A 21,990-nucleotide genomic window follows, 5' to 3' on the forward strand; every position below is an offset into this window, starting at 1 on the left:
ACCTGTATCCATGGTTAAATGAAACTAGGGTATGCCTGAGGGTAAAAGACTATACATAGAATTAGGAATGGGAAATTTTGATGTACCTGTACCATTATCCAGAATGTTAGAACTTTAGCTACATGGTGATGAATTATGTTAGGACACTTTGCAGATGCTAGCTGATCATGTTGATCTGATACTTTGCTCACTATCATGTTCAATCATTCTGGTGCCTTGATGTATTTTATATTAATGGACAGTAATAATCCATAATGTAGGGACATTTCTGCCATAGTAAAGCTAATATAAACTCCATCCATGGAACATTATTATCAGTGCATTGTGTATTTACATATTGCAATATTATTGTGTTATATAATTTGTGTTCAATGCTAGGATTACCTGCCTATGTGCCGCAGCTTTGATTGTCCATTATAGCCAACAATACCAGAGGTTATTGAATAGAAACTAAACAATAAGTCCAAATTTCCCCCTCCCCCTAAAACAAAGAGAAAATAAAGCTCTCTCTCCCCTTGCTCTGTCTCCCTATCTTCTCTCTCTCTCTCTCTCTCTCTCCCTTCTGGCTGGCCATGACAGAGTTTTGATGAGGTGGTCCTTCATCCACACATTGATTGACCTAGCTGTGTGGCATGGCGCGAGGGGAGGGCGAGGGGAGAGAGAGAAGAGAGAGAGCAAGGGGAGAGAGAGCTCTCCCCTTGCTCTCTCTCTTCTCTCTCTCCCCTCGCTTTCTCTCTCCTCTCCTTCTCTCCCCTCTCTTCTCTCCCTCTCCCCTCGCTGTCTCTCTCCTCTCCTTCTGTCCCCTCTCTTCTCTCCCTCTCCCTCTTCTCTCTCTGTCCCCTCACTCTCTCTCTCCTCTCCTTATCTCCTCTCTCCTCTCCCTCTGTTCTCTCTTTCCCCTTGCTCATTATCCCTCTCTTCTCTCTCTCTCTCTCCCCTTGCTCTCTCTCTCCCCTCGCTCTCTCTCTCCCTTCGCGCTCTCTCTCCTCTCCTTCACTCCTCTCTCTTCCCTCCCTCACCCTCTTTTCTCTCTCTCTCCTCGCTCTGTCTTCCCTCTCTCCTCCCAGGTGTCTGACTAGCAGATTGGATGAGTCACGACCAATAGGTGGCCATCCATCAGATCCGTCTCTAGCCTGCTACCCAATCTGGGGAAGAGGGAATGTATGTGTGTGTTTGGATGGTATTTACTGGCACTGGTCTTCCAGGAATCCCAGGGTTAGCACCGCACCTGTTACTGGATGCAATACCCTGTTGCACCTGACACCTCAGGGGCACCAAACAATCATATTAGATGAGATCACAGCTCACCTCCTCCCTCTCCTTTAACAATGATCTTTGCACAGATCCTAAAAAATGCCCAGCATAGCTCTCCTGAGCAGTATAATCAGTCAACGTCAGTCTATTACAAATTATGCATACCGTACATCACAAAGTAAGTACACCCCAAATTTTTGTAAATAGTTTATTATATCTTTTCTTGTGATAAGATCGATGACATGAAACTTTGAAACAATGTAAAGTAGTCAGTGTGCAGCTTGTATAACAGTGTAAATTAGTCTAAATAACTCAACACAAAGCCATTAATGTCTAAACCGCTGACAACAAAAGAGAGTACACCCCTAAGTGAAAATGCCCAAATTGTGCAAAATTAGCCATTTTCCTTCCCTGATGTCATGTGATTCATTAGTGTTACAAGGTGTGTTAAATGGGGCATTATCACTCTCTCATACTGGTCACTGAAAGTTCAACATGGCTCCCCATGGCAAAGAATTCTCTGAGGATCTGAAAAAAAGAATTGTTGCTCTCAATAAAGATGGCCAAAGCTATAAGAAGATTGCTAACACCCTGAAACTGAACTGCTGACCAGTTTAACAAGAAAGGTTCCACTCAGAACACGCCTAACCATGGTAGACCAATGAGGTTTGGTGCACGTGCTCAGCATCATACCCAGAGGTTGTGTTTTCAAAATAGAGGTATGAAGGCTGCAAGCATTGCTGCAGAGGCTAAAGGGGTGTGGGGGTCAGGCTGTACGTGCTCAGATCGTACGCTGCACACTGAATCAAATTGTACGTAAGGCTGTCATCCCAGAAGGAAGCCTCTTCTAAAGAAAGAAAGCTTGCAAACAGGTTGCTGAAATCAAACAAACTAAGGATATGGAATTCATGAACCATGTCCTTGTGTCTGAAGAGACCAAGATATCGCTTTTTCTTTGCCACTCTGCCCCGAAGGGCAGCATCCCGGAGTCGCCTCTTCACTGTAGACGTTGACTCTGGCATTTTGCGGCTACTATTTAAAAAACCTGCCAGTTGAGGACCTGTGAGGCATTGATTTCTCAAACTAGAGGCTCTAATGTACTTGTCTTGTTGCTCAGTTGTGCAGCGGGGCCTCCCTATTCTCTTTCTACTCTGGTTAGAGCCTGTTTGTGCTCTCCTCTGTAAAGAGTAGTACACACCATTGTAGGAAATCTTCAGTTTCTTGGCAATTTCTCGCATGGAATATCCTTCATTTCTAAGACTAAGAATAGACTGTCGAATGTCACATAAAAGTTCTCTTTTTCTGACCATTTTGCGAGTTTAATGGAACCAATAAATGTATGCTCCAGATTCTTAACTAGCTCAAAGAAAGGTCAGTTTTATAACTTCTCTAATCAACAAAACTGTTTTCAGCTGTGCTAACATACTTGCACATGGATTTTCAAGGGATTTCTAAACATCCATTAGCCTTCTAACACAGTTAGCAAACACAATGTACCATTAGAACACTGGAGTGGTGGTTGTTGGAAATAGGCCTCTATACACCTATGTAGATATTGCATTAAAAAACAGACGTTTGCAGCTAGAATGGTCAGTTACCACATTAACAATGTATATAGTGTATTTCTGTTTAATTTATTGCTAGCTTCATTGAAAAAAAGTGCTTTTCTTCCAAAAATAAGGAAATATCTAAGTGACCCTAAACTTTTGAACTGTAGTGTATATACAGCTCTGGCAAAAATTAAGAGACCACTGCAAAATGTTCAGTTTTTCTGATTTTTCTCTTTATATGTATATTTTTGAGTAAAATGTAATTTGTTCTTTTATTCTATAAACTACTGACAACATGACTCCGAATTTCCAAGCAATACATTTTGTATTTATCTTCTGAAAATGAGAAATGGTCAAAATAACAAAACAATGCATTGCTTTCAGACCTCAAATAATGCAAAGAAAACAAGTTCATAGTCATTTAGAAACAACAATACTAATAATGTTTTAACTCAGGAATAGTTCAGAAATCAATATTTTGCGAAATAAAAGTTTCATGATTTTTAATCCCAGCTTTCGTGTGTCTTGGCATGCTTTCCACTGCTTTTGGGTGACCTTATGCTACTCCTGGTGCAAAACTTTAAGCAGTTCTTCTTTGTTTGATGTTTTTTGACTATCCATCTTCCTCTTGATTACATTCCAGAGATTTTCAAGGGGGTTCAGGTCTGGAGACTTGGCTGGCCATGACAGAGTTTTGATGTGGTGGTCCTTCATCCACACATTGACCTAGCTGTGTGGCATGGCGCATTGTCCTGCTGGAAAAAACAGTCCTCAGAGTTGGGGAACATTGCCTGAGCAGAAGGAAGCAACTTTTTTTTCCAGGATAACCTTGTATGCAGCTTGATTCCTACGTCCTTCGCAAAGTTTAATCTTCTAGAGTAAAGTATTCTCTGATGAGTCTTATTTTCAGCTTTGCCCAACACCTGGTCGTCTAATGGTTAGACGGAGACCTGGAGAGGGGTACAAGCCACAGTGTCTTGCATCCACTGTGAAATGTGATGGAGGATCAGTGATGATCTGGGGTTGCTTCAGCAAGGCTGGAATTGGGCAGATTAAACTTTGCGAAGGATGTATTAATCAAGCCGCAAGTAAGTATAGAAGTTCATGCTGTCAGTGTGCTGTGCGGATGTCACACAGATAGCACACTGACAGCACACACTAAACACATACACAGACACACACACATACACACCTACACCACAGACCATTCAAAACATGTGTTTTGAATGGACGTTTGAAAGAAAGACATGCAAATCTACACCTCCTGGCAAAAAAATGTGTTTTTTTTATGCATTTTTTTCCACGTCTTTTGCCTCGGTGTTTGCCGCGGTTTTATGCCAGGAGGAGGTGCACATTTGGTGCTGAAATAGTCTGCCCCAGATTTCGGCACCCAATTTGCACCTCCTAGCAGAATTTTTTTTTTTATTTTTTTGCATTTTTGGGCCAAGAAATGCAAATTTGGTGATGACATTTTTACACCATATTCCTTTCTAATCTACACCTACTGGCAAAAAAAGTTTTTTTATGTATTTTTTGCTGCGGTTTTAATGCAGTTTTCTGCTAGGTGTAAATGTGGTGCTGAAATGTCTGCACCAGATTTCAGCACTAAATTTGCTTCTCCTGGAGGAAAAAATGTTTTTTTTTTATTTTTTTTGCATTATTGGGCCAAGAGATGCAAATTTGGTGAAGAAATTTTGACACTGCATTCATACACCCAATCGACACCCTCTGGCAAAAAAAACGCATCAAAACCATATGAAGTATGATGCGGTAATTTGGATCCATCATGGACGAACGTGATTGAACTTTGTAACTACTTTGTGTGAGCACAATGCCATTCCTAGTTGTAATACAGAGAGATTTGCTGAAAAGTCTTTGTTTTCAATTCAATGCAATGAAGTAAATTTAAGCATTCACAGAGAAACAAATCAAGTAGACTTCAATGTGTGAAATGTGAGGTTGTGAACCCTATGGCAGACAATACACAGCCTCATGAACTGCTGCTCTGAGCCTGCTGGGTTGTACTATGACCTAACAACCTAGAAGTTCACAGTACATGATACATGTCTGTTCAGTGAAAAGGATAACATTTTAATGACACTTTCCTTACTAAAATATGTAACAACAAGTCCTGAAAGAGTATCAAATATTTACCAAAAATATTGGTCTTTAATGTCAAGGGCATTTAAGATACAAAATCCTTTCTGATACTTTAGCACTTAGGCGGGCTTTGCACACTACGACATCGCAGGTGCGATGTCGGTGGGGTAAAATTGAAAGTGACGCACATCCGGCATCGCATGCGACATCGCAGTGTGTAAAACCTAGATGATACGATTAACGAGCGCAAAATCGTCGTAATCGTATCATCGGTGCAGCGTCGGCGTAATCCATAATTACGCTGACGCGATGGTCCGATGTTGTTCCTCGCTCCTGCGGCAGCACACATCGCTGTGTGTGAAGTCGCAGGAGCAAGGAACATCTCCTACCGGCGTCACCGCGGCTTCCGTAGGATATGCGGAAAGAAGGAGGTGTGCGGGATGTTTACATCCTGCTCATCTCCGCTCCTCCGCCGCTATTGGCCGCCTGCCGTGTGACGTCGCTCCTTAGGAAAGAGGCGAGTCGCCGGCCAGAGCGACGGTCGCAGATCAGGTGAGTGCATGTGAACATTATCGCTACGCCAGCTATCACACGATATCGTACCTGCGACGGGGGCGGGGACAATCGCGTGCGACATCGCAGCATCGGCTTGCAATGTCGCAACGTGCAAAGCCGCTCTTACAGTATTGATAATGAAGGAAGTGTATGCTTCTCAGTTATGCCATTCTCAAAAGTCCATCCATCCATCAATCCATCCATCAATTAATCTATCCAATCAATCCATCCAACTATCCATCCAACCATCCATTGATCGAACCATCCATCCAACCATCCATCCAATCATCCATCCATCTATTTCTGTAATTCAAAAGGAATCATAATAGTTCATCTCTGTCAAAGTGACAAGTTAGTGGTTTTACTGTTTACTACATGTATCAAATGTGACTGATGCTTTTGGTCTCTGTGGTCTCACATGCAGCAGGTCTTCTGGGCCTACATGGAAACTTTGAAGGCAAAACAGGTCAAATGGCCAAATATTGCTCTACAGCGCTGCGTCCATGGACCCGAGGAAGCGTATTCATACGCGAAACGGCCGTCGTCCGTGAGGGGGCCTACTGTCTGCTCTACTCCTGCCGCTTTTACTGCACCGTTTCTAAAAAAAAATCTACTGGATTTTGGTGAGTACCGTCCTCTTTCTGACATGGACTCTATTATTGAACTCTAAAGTATTTTGGACGAGCACCTCTCAGGCAGCTGGGTGGAGGATCCCTGCCCTGATCCTGCATTAGTGATTCACGCTTGCATAAGTGAGGAGGTTGGTGTGGTAGTTCTCTCTCTGTGGAATTGTCAGGTATAAGCACTGCTTCCCCGCCCACCGGCAGTCCCAGCTTCTCTGATTAGTTGCAGTCAGACAGCACCCGCAGCCTGTGTGACAACGTGTCTGACTGTATTCAATCAAAGGTGCTGTGTCTGCATCTAGATTGATGTAAAACTAAATAAGTAAATAAAAAAATTGGTGTAGGGTCCCCCGAATAATGATACCCAGCCATGGTAAAGCATACGGCTACAGGCTGCAGCCCCCAGCCATGCACTTATCTTGGCTGTGTATCAAAATAAGAGGAACTGCATGTGGCTTTTTTTTTAAAAATTATTTAAATAAATAATTTTAAAAACAGCATGTGATCACCCCCATTTTTGATACCCAGCCATGATAAAGCCTGCAGCTGGGAGCTGGTATTCTCAGCTTGGGGTAGCCCATGGTTATTGGACCCCCCCCTAGCCTAAAAATAGCAGCCTGCAGTCGCCCAGGATTGACACATCTATTTGTTGCAACAATCCCAGAACTTTATCTAGCTCATCCTGATTGCCCTGTATGCTCATCTCGATTGCCCTGTTCTATGGCAGCTGGCTGTCACTATAGATGTAGCAGAGTTGGAATCGTGATGGTACCTCATGTGTATTACATCAGACCTGGGTGTTTTGGGGGTTAATAAAGGTGAAAGAGGGTGTTTTTTTGTATTTTATTTCAAATAAAGGATTTTTCAGTGTTTGTGTTTTATTTCTTTTCACTAATAGATTAATAATAGGGTATCATACATGTCTCCCATTTCTAATCTAGGGTTAAGTGGCTGCTATGAGCTGTTATTAACACCTTATTACCACGACTGCCACCGCACCAGGGCAATCGGGATGAGTATGGTAAAGTTCCGGGATTGTCACATCTAATGGATGCAACAATCCTGGGTGGCTGCATGCTGCTACTTTTAGGCTGGGGAGGCCCAATAAACATTGTTGGGCTGCAATCCTCAGCTGTCAGCTGTCCCTAGGCTGGTTTTAAAAAATAGAGGCTATCCCATGCTGATTTTTTTTAATTATTTGAACAATAATTTTTAAAAAACTGCTTAGGGTCCCCCAGTTCTCAAAACTAGCCAAGGGATAGAAAAAACTGAGGAATGAAATTTTAGGGTGGGAACAGCCATGGTTATTTAGCCTTTTCCAGCCTAAAAATAGCAACCCACAGTTGACCCAGAAGTGGTGCATCTATTAGATGCGCCAAATCTTTCGCTGAACTTGGCTCTTCCCATTGCCTTAGTGTGGTGGCAAACAGGGTAATAGATGGGGTTGATGCAGCTGTGAATTGCCAGCTAACATCAAGCCCTGATATTAGTAATGCGTGAGCATCTCTCAGACACACCCATTACTAATCCAGTACAAATATAAAAAAAATATTTTTTTTGAACAACAACCCCTGACTACAGCCCTTGTTCACCAATTTATTAAAAATGTATTTAAAAGAAAAGTCAGTCGTAATTCATAGCAATGTCCCACGACATTCCCCAAAATAGAATCTGAAAGATATAAAAAGAAAATATTAAAGAAATAAAGACAAAAGACACCCTCGTTCACCAATTTATTTCCCTGCAAAAACCCTAATTCATGGTCTGACGTAATCCAAAAGGGGGTTCCGCAACATTCCCATACTCACTGTTCCAGCCCATGAAGAACAGATTGCAGGGAGAGTAGTCACTGCAGAATCACACGCAGGTGTTTCACATGAACACATGGGACAGGTGAAAACTAGGAGGTGTGAAGATCCCTATTGCATGTGAAAGTGCTGCCGGTAAATGTGAAAACGGACACCACACTTAATTAACTGACTTAATTAATTGACTTTTCTGCAGTTTTAATAAAATCATTGTTTTATCTGCTTCAGATATACCAGTCCTCTGAGTGCTGAGCTCTGTATGTCTTCACCCCAAATCACAGATTCTCAGTTTTCTGTGAATATTGTGGATAGTCAGAAAGCTGCCAATTAGTGATGGAAGCAAGATCATAAAGAGCTCATGGATATGGGGGACTATATGGCAGCAGTTTTACTAGTTGTCTAGTGATAATCTCTTGCTGATAAAACAGTAATTTTATTAAAACTACCACAGTAAGTAATATATTGCTGGAATTAGGGTCACTGTCTCTACAATATGTTCTTCCCAGATTGAGTGGCAATGACCTTGTGACAGATTCCATTTAAGAGGGTGTAAAATTAGCAGAATCTTTAAGAATTTGCTTATTGGTGTATGTAGACGTTTTCTTCCTACCCTCTTGGCTTTGAAAAATTATGATTTCATATAACTGTGTTGGGGCGTTGTTAATGCTATATGTGTCTATACGTGGACACCTTGTGCTTTTGATTTGCGGTGCACAGAATTGCTAAATTGTTAGAATATATTGAATTTGCATTTTCAGAAAGGTGGGTAAGGTTCGCTTTGTCTATCCTTTCCTTCTTTATTTGTATTTGTATAAACTTTTATATATCTAATGCAACCCCTGTATATACAGTACTGGCCAAACGTATTGGCACCCCTGCTATTCTGTCAGATAATACTCAGTTTCTTCTTGAAAATGATTGCAATCACAAATTCTTTGGTATTATTAACAATAAAAGACAGAGAGGGCGCTCCTGTGTGAAAACTGGTGATGAAAGTAAAACAGTGTGATGGACACACTCACCTGGTACTGTTGTACATCAGGTACAACGCTGGGGAAAAAGCTGTAGGGAATTGCAAGGTGCACCGCTTGACATCAGCGGGGGAACCGGTCCTTTCAAACCCACAGGAGTCCTGTCCTGGGTGGCTGCTCACGCGATCGATAATCCCACGTGGAGATCACAGCCGCCGGACCAGCGCTAAATTACAGCTCCTCCTCTGGGATGGTTGGTCCCGTGAATACGATGCCGGTGACTCACCAGCCCTTCAGGCAAGCGTTGATAGACGCAGACAAATCCCGGATTAGCTGCAGCAGCCCCGTGAGCTCCACATGGAGATACAAGATTCAGGGAAAAAAGAAAAAATCACGGTATGGCTGCGCTGCTGGAGATGAAGATAAGATGATGATTTTAAGGATTTTATTACAGATAATTGTGCCACAACGCATTTCGGGGATGCATATTCCCCCTTCCTCAGGTAGCAATAATCATACACACTGATATGCCTTATATACATGTAGTAAAAAGGTCCCCACACCCCTTAATTAATTTAACACTTAATGTGATGAATAATTAGAGAACAATCAATCAATTGACAGGGTTTGTAGAAGCCTTAGCTGACAAAGAACAATTGCATATATTCATATTGGACAGTAATATTAAATGAAATATGTATTAATTATAAGGTAAAATTCTACACATAAAGAAATAAATGACAAATATCGATTTTAGTAATATACCATAAGTAGCACTTTTTACAAGATAAATGCACTAATTGAGTAGATTAATATTAAAAAAAATGACTAAAAAATGTACCGTATATACTGGCGTATAAGACGACTTTTTACCCCCTTAAAATAATGGCTACAGTGGGGGGTCGTCTTATACGCCGGATATACACCTGGGTGCTGTAGTGCGCCGCTCCACTCCGTTCCACGCTTGGATTCTGCCTCCATAGCGACGAGGGAGGAACTTCCTGTCACCGCTGCTGAATGGCAGAGCGCTGGCCAATCAGAGGCAAGCAGCTCTGCCTTGACGTCAGCGCTCTAGCAGGGAAGTTCCTGCCTCGTCGTTATGGAAACGCGATACACAGCCCGGCCCCGTACTGGTATATCATACAGCATATACAGCGGATATATAGCGTATATATAGCAGGGGGCCGCACTGTGTGAGGAGGTCTTTTTTTTTTCACTGTCCAGTATAACCAATAGGATTAGTGCAGTAACGCCAGATTCCCCTCGCATCCATGCAGGGACATTAATGAAGAGCTTACATGCTGGCCCCTGCACTAATCCTATTGGTTATACTGGACAGTAAAAAAAACACCTCCTCACACAGTGCGGCCCCCTGCTCTTAGCATACTGAAGCATACTGAACGGGGGTAGTCTTATACAGTGAGTATATCCCAAATTCTATATTTTTAGGGCAGAAGTTGGGGGTCGTCTTATACGCCCAGTCGTCTTATACGCCGGCATATACGGTATGTAATAAATCTAATCTTTCCGGATCCAATATTATTATTTATTTCTATTATTATTTTTAACTTATATTTAATTTTGATTGTTATTGGTAAAATTAATAGAATTGACTGTGGCGATTAGTACCGGTAGGACTAGATAAACTCAATTGTTAAAAAAAGAATATGAATAAAAGCACCAACAGTAACGCAAATATAATAAATACATTTTTACTCATAAAATGTTTGTAAAAAATGTTTAGAAAAAATGGACTGTATAATGATTATAAAAATATACTAAAATTATTCTTGTTTGCTGGATTAAAAAAATCTCTATAAAACCTATTCTGAAAAACTTTTAGTAAAGATATCTATCAAAAATAACTATCAAAAATAAGGAACCATGGAATATTGTTAAAAGATACTCAAATTGTATGTAAAGAGGGGAAAAAAATTACATTACGAGGCCATATAAAAATATGTAATATATAGTAGAAAAATAAAATGTAAATGTGTTATAATAATAATGATATACATTATATATTGATCAAAACGATTCTGCCTACATCATGTTTATTGATGTTGGTGGAGCATACTACTCTATTTGATCTGTTCTGTCATGATGTTGAGGCCTTCTGGATTCAAGGTGGCTAATTTAAAGATCCAAAATGATTCACGTTCCACCAGCCTCCAGTATCTAGCTGTATCATCAGTCATAATCTGCTCTATAATCACTGTTTTAAAATTATCCCTCTCTCTATCGTGTTCTAATGAAAAGTGTCTGGAAAGACTATGAGTTATTGTACCATGACGGATGTTGTATCTATGGCTATTTAATCTGTTGTGCAACATTTGTGTTGTGCGGCCTACATATTGTAGGCCACAGGGGCATTCCAATAGGTAGATCACATATGTACTAGTACAGGTGAGATGTTGTTTTATTAAAAATTCTTCCCCTGTTATATTAGATTTAAAGGATTTTGCACCATGTTTCAATGTTTTGCAACATAAACATCGAGTTTGACCACAATGGAAATTACCGATTGGGATCCTGGTGTCAGATCCGTTTTGGGGCATCTGGATGTTCGCCTGTGTTGTTCTACTGAGAGCTATCAAGTTTTTAAGGTTCCTACTCCTCCTGAAGATCACCTGGGGTTTATCAGGTAGAATGCCTGAAAGGATTCTATCACTTTTTAAAATGTGCCAGTATCTACCCACTAGTTCTTTCACCCTCCCATAGGAATCACTATACGTAGTCACTAAACAACTATCAAAGCTGTTCTTCTTCCCTTCCACTACTGTACCAGTTTTTTGCCATCAATTTTATCTAGACACATATCCTGATCCAATTGCAGGCTTCTTTTAAAAGCATCTGTTAGTATTTTTTTCAGGTAGCCTTTGCTAATGAATCTACTTTGAAGTGTCCTGGCCTCCGCCCTAAAGGATGTAGTGTCGGTGCAATTTTTCCTGATTCGCCAATACTGCCCATACGGTATGTTCCTTATCCATGTAGGGAGATGGCTGCTGGAAAAGTCCAGATAACTATTGACGTCAACTTTTTTGAAAAAAGTGAACGTTTCGATAGTGGCCTGTTCATTGAATTTAATAGTAAGGTCTAAAAATTGGATAGATTCTCGGGATATTGTAGCTGTGAAGCTCAGTCCCCATTCATTCCGATTGAGTGAACTAATGAAAGTTAGTGCACTTTCCTCGGACCCTGACCAGATGAAAAACAGGTCATCAATGAACCTCCGGTAAAAAATCATATTCTCCATGGCTAGAGGGGACTGTGCGATATGGAGGGACTCGAAATATCCCATATATACGTTTGCAAAACTGGGGGCAAATCTCGTCCCCATCGCACAGCCCCTCAGCTGACGAAAGACCTTATCCTCAAAAGTAAAAACATTGTGGTTTAAAATAAAGTTAATCGATTGCAGAATAAAGTCCTTCTGAGGGATGGGGAGTGAGTCATCCGTTGTCAAATAAGATTCCACACTTTTCAAACCCAATTGGTGATCTATATTAAAATACAAGGCGGCTACGTCCAGGGTAAAAAGGAGGCAATTTGGAGTAGTGGATAGTTTTTTCAACTTACCCTTAGTTTATCCTCACATGCCTTTTTTATCATGGTTTTCTATAAAAGAAAATACTCAGGGGATGGATCGTTTATTAGGGTCTCATAATATTTACTATCCCCTAGTTGCTTCATCCCCTCCTTCACATACCAGTCCCTGACCATGATAAAAAAAGGCATGTGAGGATAAAATATTGAATAGAAGGGAAAAACAGTATTTGGATATTATATACTACTCCGTGCCCTTCTATTACTTCCTCCCGAAAATTCACAAAAGCCTCACCAGCCCACCTGGAAGACCTATTATCTCTGGGATTAATTCCATCACAGCTAATCTATCACATTATGTCGACCTCTTTTTGCAAAAGTATGTTGGAAAGCTGGACTCACACTTAAGGGATTCTTCACATCTTATTACTCTGCTGAAAAAACTACCCACTACTCCAAATTGCCTCCTTTTTACCCTGGACGTAGCCGCCTTGTATTCTAATATAGATCACCAATTGGGGTTGAAAAGTGTGGAATCTTATTTGACAACGGATGACTCACTTCCCATCCCTCAAAGGGACTTTATTCTGCAATCGATTAACTTTATTTTAAACCACAATGTTTTTACTTTTGAGGATAAGGTCTTTCGTCAGCTGAGGGGCTGTGCGATGGGGACGAGATTTGCCCCCAGTTTTGCAAACCTATATATGGGATATTTCGAGTCCCTCCATATCGCACAGTCCCCTCTAGCCGTGGAGAATATGATTTTTTTACTGGAGGTTCATTGATGACCTGTTTTTCATCTGGTCAGGGTCCGAGAAGAGTGCACTAAATTTCATTAGTTCACTCAATCGGAATGAATGGGGACTGAGCTTCACAGCTACAATATCCCGAGAATCTATCCAATTTTTAGACCTTACTATTAAATTTAATGAACAGGCCACTATCGAAACGTTCACTTTTTTCAAAAAAGTTGACGTCAATAGTTATCTGGACTTTTCCAGTAGCCATCTCCCTACATGGATAAGGAACATACCGTATGGGCAGTATTGGCGAATCAGGAAAAATTGCACCGACACTACATCCTTTAGGGCGGAGGCCAGGACACTTCAAAGTAGATTCATTAGCAAAGGCTACCCGAAAAAAATACTAACAGATGCTTTTAAAAGAAGCCTGCAATTGGATCAGGATATGTGTCTAGATAAAATTGATGGCAAAAAAACTGGTACAGTAGTGGAAGGGAAGAAGAACAGCTTTGATAGTTGTTTAGTGACTACGTATAGTGATTCCTATGGGAGGGTGAAGGAACTAGTGGGTAGATACTGGCACATTTTAAAAAGTGATAGAATCCTTTCAGGCATTCTACCTGATAAACCCCAGGTGATCTTCAGGAGGAGTAGGAACCTTAAAAACGTGATTGCTCCCAGTAAAACAACACAGGCGAACATCCAGACGCCCCAAAACGCATCTGACACCAGGACCCCAATCGGTAATTTCCATTGTGGTCAAACTCGATGTTTATGTTGCAAAACATTGAAACATGGTGCAAAATCCTTTAAATCTAATATAACAGGGGAAGAATTTTTAATAAAACAACATCTCACCTGTACTAGTACATATGTGATCTACCTATGGGAATGCCCCTGTGGCCTACAATATGTAGGCCGCACAACACAAATGTTGCACAACAGATTAAATGGCCATAGATACAACATCCGTCATGGTACAATAACTCATAGTCTTTCCAGACACTTTTCATTAGAACACGATAGAGAGAGGGATAATTTTAAAACAGTGATTATAGAGCAGATTATGACTGATGATACAGCTAGATACTGGAGGCTGGTGGAACGTGAATCATTTTGGATCTTTAAATTAGCCACCTTGAATCCAGAAGGCCTCAACATCATGACAGAACAGATCAAATAGAGTAGTATGCTCCACCAACATCAACAAACATGATGTAGGCAGAATCGTTTTGATCAATATATAATGTATATTATTATTATTATAACACATTTACATTTTATTTTTCTACTATATATTACATATTTTTATATGGCCTCGTAATGTAATTTTGTCCCCTCTTTACATACAATTTGAGTATCTTTTAACAATATTCCATGGTTCCTTATTTTTGATAGTTATTTTTGATAGATATCTTTACTAAAAGTTTTTCAGAATAGGTTTTATAGAGATTTTATTAATCCAGCAAACAAGAATAATTTTAGTATATTTTTATAATCATTATACAGTCCATTTTTTCTAAACATTTTTTACAAACATTTTATGAGTAAAAATGTATTTATTATATTTGCGTTACTGTTGGTGCTTTTATTCATATTCTTTTTTTAACAATTGAGTTTATCTAGTCCTACCGGTACTAATCGCCACAGTCAATTCTATTAATTTTACCAATAACAATCAAAATTAAATATAAGTTAAAAATAATAATAGAAATAAATAATAATATTGGATCCGGAAAGATTAGATTTATTACATACATTTTTTAGGCATTTTTTTAATATTAATCTACTCAATTAGTGCATTTATCTTGTAAAAAGTGCTACTTATGGTATATTACTAAAATCGATATTTGTCATTTATTTCTTTATGTGTAGAATTTTACCTTATAATTAATACATATTTCATTTAATATTACTGTCCAATATGAATATATGCAATTGTTCTTTGTCAGCTAAGGCTTCTACAAACCCTGTCAATTGATTGATCGTTCTCTAATTATTCATCACATTAAGTGTTAAATTAATTAAGGGGTGTGGGGACCTTTTTACTACATGTATATAAGGCATATCAGTGTGTATGATTATTGCTACCTGAGGAAGGGGGAATATGCATCCCCGAAACGCATTGTGGCACAATTATCTGTAATAAAATCCTTAAAATCATCATCTTATCTTCATCTCCAGCAGCGCAGCCATACCGTGATTTTTTCCTTTTTTCCCTGAAAATTGGTATTATTATCTTCATTTAATTTGTCTTCAATGAAAAAAAAAATAAAAATTGTCATAAAACCAAATTGGATATAATTCCACACCAAACATAAAAAAGGGGGTGGACAAAAGTATTGGCACTGTTTGAAAAATTATGTGATGCTTCTCTAATTTGTGTAATTAACAGCACCTGTAACTTACCTGTGGCACCTAACAGGTGTTGGCAATAACTAAATCATACTTGCAGCCAGTTGACATGGAATAAAGTTGACTCAACCTCTGTCCTGTGTCCTTGTGTGTACCACATTGAGCACGGAGAAAAGAAAGAAGACCAAAGAACTGTCTGAGGACTTGAGAATCCAAATTGTGGGGAAGCATGAGCAATCTCAAGGCTACAAGTCCATCTCCAAAGACCTGAAAGTTCCTGTGTCTACGGTGCGCAGTGTGATCAAGAAGTTTAAAGACCATGGCACTGTAGCTAACCTCCCTAGATGTGGAAGGAAAAGAAAAATTGACGAGAGATTTCAACGCAAGATTGTGCGGATGGTGGATAAAGAACCTCGACTAACATCCAAACAAGTTCAAGCTGCCCTGCAGTCTGAGGGTACAACAGTGTCAACCCGTACTATCCGTCGACGTCTGAATGAAAAGGGACTGTATGGTAGGATACCCAGGAAGACCCCACTTCTTACCCCGAGACATACAAAATCCAGGCTGGAGTTTGCCAAAACTTACCTTAGAAAGCCTAAAAGGTTTTGGAAGAATGTTCTCTGGTCAGATGAGACAAAAGTAGTGCTCTTTGGGAAAAGCCATCAACATAGAGTTTATAGGGAATAAAAAGAGGCATTCAAAGAAAAGAACACGGTCCCTACAGTCAAACATGGCAGAGGTTCCGTGATGTTTTGGGGTTGCTTTGCTGCCTCTGGCACTGGACTGCTTGACCGTGTGCATGGCATTATGAAGTCTGAAGACTAACAACAAATCTTGCAGCATAATATAGGGCCCAGTGTGAGAAAGTTGCATTGTCCAGCAGGACAATGACCCAAAACACACTTCAAAAAGCACTAGAAAATGGTTTGATAGAAAGCACTGGAGACTACTAAAGTGGTCAGCAATGAGTCCAGACCTGAATCCCATAGAACACCTGTGGAGAGATCTCAAAATGGCAGTTTGGAGAATGCACCCTTCAAATCTCAGGGACCTGGAGCAGTTTGCCAAACAAGAATGGTCTAAAATTCCAGCAGAGCATTGTAAGAAACTCATTGATGGTTACCGGAAGCGGTTGTTCGCAGTTATTTTGGCTAAAGGTTGTGCAACCAAGTATTAGGCTAAGGGTGCCAATACTTTTGTCTGGCCCATTTTTGGAGTTTTCTGTGAAATGATCAATGATTTGATTTTTGCTTCATTTTTCTTTTCTGTTTTTTTCATTGCAAGCAAAATAAATGAAGATAATAATACCAAAGAATTTATGATTGCAATCATTTTCAAGAAGAAACTGAGAATTATCTGACAGAATTGCAGGGGTGCCAATACTTTTGGCCAGCACTGTATAATATATGCTGTATAATATATGTATGAACATAAGACCAGCACTCCAAACTTGCAGTAATCTTTAGGATTTAATCCATAGAAGCACAGTACAAACAAAAAGAGTGCGTTTTCGACTACCTCTTGAAGCTCATCAAGAGAATGCCAAGAGCGTGCAAAGCAGTAATCAAAGCATAAGGTGGTTACTTTGAAGAACCTAGAATATAAGACATATTTTTAGTTGTTTCACACTTTTTTGTTAAGTATTTCATTCCACATGTGTTAATTCATAGTTTTGATGCCTTCAATGTGAATCTACAATTTTCAGTCATGAAAATAAAGAAAACTCTTTGAATAAGAAGGTGTATCCAAACTTTTGCTCTGTACTTTATATATATATATATATATATATATATATATATATATATATAATATATGTAAAATAGTCACAGTAGCCAGAGTGTAAGTAAGTAGCCATCTAGTCTCGTATATTACATACGAGAGCAATTTTTTGGAGTCTGATATGGTGAAGGCAATAGGATATTCTTCTATAATGAAATAGCAGAAATTGTTCAGGTGTAGCATGAATGAATTAAAGATACAAACTCCTGGGATGTCTTTCTGTGTCTATCACCAGAGCTGTGTGCATGAACCTGTGAGGGAAAACAGTTGATTGATACTGGAAAATGAATGACTTTTTGTTCTTTTTACCGACAAGATGTGAAGAAAACTTACAGGGACTTGCATGCCTTGAAAGAGCCAGATGTTTTAACCCTATAGTCCAAATATTGCAGGAGAGGTGGCTCACAGATGGTCCCATGTACAAATACAAACAGTGTTCCATTTCCTCCCTTCTTTATTTTTGGAGAATTTGTACACCAACAGGCAAGGATTAGGAATGACTCAAGCTTTGACAAGACATTGTCGTATGTCACGTCATCTTCAGCTTAAAAGCCAAGCAAGATGTCTGTGGCAGTACAGAAGACTAATGTATCTTCTCTAGGTTCTGTTCAAAGTTCTGATGACTAGAGTTGAGCGCGGTTCGAGGTTCGAGGTTCTCCAGTTCTAGGCTCGAGTGATTTTGGGGGCTGTTCGAGATCGAACTAGAACTCGAGCTTTTTGCAAAAGCTCGATAGTTCTAGATACGTTCGAGAACGGTTCTAGCAGCAAAAAGCAGGGCTTTTTACAGCTACAGTGTGCAGGAGCCATCGCTGGCAACTTGCCAGAAGCTGGTAACCAAGATAAACATCGGGTATCCAACCAAAGCGCTTTGGTTAGTAACCCGATGTTTATCCTAGTTACGTGCAGGAAGCCCACACTTCCCTGCTCAGCTCGCTCCGCCCCCTCCTGCCCGCGGCATGTACACACGTACACACACACACACACACACACACACACATGGTCCCGCTCGGCTTACCTGCGGTGATGAAGTCCCGACCTCAGCGCTGTCACTGTCCTCCATGGCCGCCGCTTGTCACATCACCTTCTCTCGCTTCCGACCCGAGACTGACTAGCGGTGACGTCACGGGCCTCTCGCGATACTTGACTGTGAAGGCGGCGGTCATTGAACTCAGTGACAGGTGCTGTCAGTGTGCTGGAGATCAGCGCAGGTAATGTACCTCGCTGACAGCAGCACTTGTCATCCCCTGCAGTGACCTGGGCTGACCCATTGATGTTAGCTCAGGTCACTGCATTGCTCTCCCAGCCAATGGGGAACATCCTGCTCTTCATTGACTGGGACAGTGTGGATCGTCATGGCAACCCCTTGGATTACACCAGACCTGGATTTGTTTTTCATTCTAATAAATTGGTTAAAAAGGGAATGTTTTGGGGAATGTTTTTTCAAATAAAAATGTGTTTGTCGTCTATTTTTTTTTATTACTGACTGGGTTGGTGATGTCGGGTATCTGATAGACGCCTGACCTCACCAACCCCAGGGCTTGATGCCAGGTGACATTACACATCTGGTATTAACCCCATATATTACCCCGTTTGCCACCGCACCAGGGCGCGGGATGAGCTGTGGTGAAGCACCAGGATTGGCGCATCTAATGGATGCGCCACTTCTGGAGCGGCTGCGGCCTGCTATTTTTAGGCTGGGGAGAGTCCAATAACCATGGACCTCCCTAGTCTGAGAATATCAGGCCCCAGCTGTCTGCTTTACCTTGGCTGATGATCCAATTTTGGGGGACCCCTACGTGTTTTTTTTTAATTATTTATTTAATTTAAAATAACAGCGTGGGGTGCCCTCAGTTTTGGATTACCAGCCAAGGTGAGGTTGCCAGCTGTGGTCTGCAGGCTGCAGCCGTCTGCTTTACCATAGCTGGCTACAAAACTAGGGGGAACCCTACGTCATTTTTTTTTTCATTTTTTTGGCTAAATACAAAGCTAAGCACCCCTTAGTGCCACATGAAAGGCACCAAAGGGTGCTCCATTTTTTCTCCACTTTTTCTCCATTTTTTCTCCACTTATTCTCCACTTATTCTCCACTTTTTCTTCACTATTTCTCCACTTTTTCTCCACTTTTTCTCCACTTTTTCTCCACTTTTTCTCCACTTTTTCTCCATTTTTTCTCCACTTTTTCCTACACTTTTTCTCCACTTTTTCTCCACTTTTTCTCCACTTTTTCTCCACTTTTTCTCCACTTTTTCTCCATTTTTTTCTCCACTTTTTCTCCACTTTTTCAGCTTCTGAACAGAGGAGACAGCGGACACATGTCACCACTGTCACCACTGGTGATGCTGTATTGAATAACATGGAAGCACGCCCCTGGGGGCATACTACCAAGCTAAAATGACAGACTAGTCGAGGGAAGTAACGCCCTTGCGACTAGTCCCCATGCTCATTAGCATATGATAAAAAAATCTTTAGAAATACTTTTTCTAAAGATCTCTTTAATTATGCTAGTGTATACAGGGACGGGTAGACAAGGATTAGCAATATGCACCCAGAACGGTTTGTGGTTCTGGGTTCAATTGCGCCCGACAAGTTCCCTTTAAGTCAATATGTTTTATCAATGTAGAGGTACAATTGGGATGCAGCAAAAAAATTGCAACACAGCAAGAAATGAAACACATAATTCAAATGTCATAATACAATACAAGGACAATATAGTAATGACAAATATGGGGTCAGAGTAGACTTAGACAGCTCTGGTACGAAAGAGATGTCAATCATAAAGTAACATGTGCAGTAGGTGTAGAGCTACAGTATGCATGGCAGAGCTAATGGGTAGACCGACCATAGAATAAGTGGAGAATACGTGGAGAAAAAATGGAGAAAAAAATGGAGAAGAAGTGGAGAAAAAGTGGAGAAAAAGTGGAGAAAAAGTGGAGAAAAAGTGGAGAAAAAATGGAGAAAAAATGGAGAAAAAATGGAGAAAAAATGGAGAAAAAATGGAGAAAAAGTAGAGAAAAAATGGAGAAAAGGTGGAGAAAAAGTGGAGAAAAAAAGTGGAGAAAAAAAGTGGAGAAAAAAATGGAGAAAAAGTGGAGAAAAAGTGGAGAAAAGTGGAGAAAAAGTGGAGAAAAAGTGGAGAAAAAGTGGAGAAAAAATGGAGAAAAAGTGGAGAAAAAGTGGAGAAAAAGTGGAGAAAAAGTGGAGAAAAAATGGAGAAAAAGTGGAGAAAAAGTGGAGAAAAAGTGGAGAAAAAGTGGAGAAAAAATGGAGAAAAAGTGGAGAAAAAGTGGAGAAAAAAATGGAGAAAAAGTGGAGAAAAAAATGGAGAAAAGGTGGAGAAAAAGTGGAGGAAAAAAAGTGGAGAAAAAATGGAGAAAAAAATGGAGAAAAAGTGGAGAAAAAAATGGAGAAAAAGTGGAGAAAAAATGGAGAAAAAAATGGAGAAAAAAATGGAGAAAAAGTGGAGAAAAAGTGGAGAAAAAAATGGAGAAAAAAATGGAGAAAAAGTGGAGAATAAGTGGAGAAAAAAATTTAGAAAAAGTGGAGAAAAAGTGGAGAAAAGTGGAGAAAAAGTGGAGAATAAGTGGAGAAAAAGTGGAGAAAAAGTGGAGAAAAAGTGGAGAAAAATCATGAGTTAATACTGGCTTTGTTTTACTAGCCAGTATTAAGCCATAGATTCTTAATGTCAGGCACGTTTGACCCGGCCATTAAGAATCTCCAATAAAGGGTTAAAAAAAACACCACACAGAGAAAAAATACTTTAATAGAAATAAATACACAGACACATTAGAGACTCCATCTTTATTACCCCCTGTCAGCCCTCCACGATCCTGCTCTTCTGTCTTCTTTCTTTCTAGTGTAGTAGTGGTGACGATTGTAGTGAGGATGAGGTTCACCAGCTCATCACTTGGGGCTGGGGAACCTCATCCTCACTACAATCCTCACTAGTGTAGTAGTAGTGACGATTGTAGTGAGGATGAGGTTCACCAGCTCATCACTTGGGGCTGGGGAACCTCATCCTCACTACAATCCTCACTACAATCGGGAAGCAGCGTGCAGCCTTCACTCCGTGAGTGATCAGTGCTGGCTGTCAGCGGTAACAGCGGTAACGCTGACAGACGCGTTACCATAGCAACGGTGCTCCCGGAGCCGCGGTTAGCGGTGACGTCACCGCTAACTGCGTTGCTATGGCAACGGTGATCTCCGTTAATGACCGGCTGTGTCAGCCGGTCCCTAACGGAACGGGGAGTCGACCGTGTGCTAGAGCATGTCGCCGGTACACGGCGATACACATATGTGCACCGTGTACCGGAGAGATGCACTCGCAGGTCCTACATGACGCGTCATAGTCATGTGACCAGTCTGTAGCCAATGAGATAATAGCCACGTGACTGGTCACATGGCTATTTTGACGTCACGATAGGTCCTGCATCTCTGCTGGGAGTGCCGTCACCGGGAGGATTCAGCGATCATCGGATGGAATAGCGGCAGGAGACAGAGTGCAGAAGGGATCGCGAGGACCGGTAAATGTGTTATGGCAATGTTTATTAACTGTTTGTGTACATTTATTATGCATTTTTATGTGTTTGTGATTGCCTCCCATTATAGCCTATAGGTTCGAGTTTGGTTCGACGAACCGAACTCGAACGGGACCCCCGTTCGGCGAACCGACCTCGAGCCGAACCGCGACCGGTTCGCTCATC

This window comes from Anomaloglossus baeobatrachus, chromosome 6, assembly GCF_048569485.1.
Source record: "Anomaloglossus baeobatrachus isolate aAnoBae1 chromosome 6, aAnoBae1.hap1, whole genome shotgun sequence".
Taxonomy (NCBI): Eukaryota; Metazoa; Chordata; class Amphibia; order Anura; family Aromobatidae; genus Anomaloglossus; species Anomaloglossus baeobatrachus.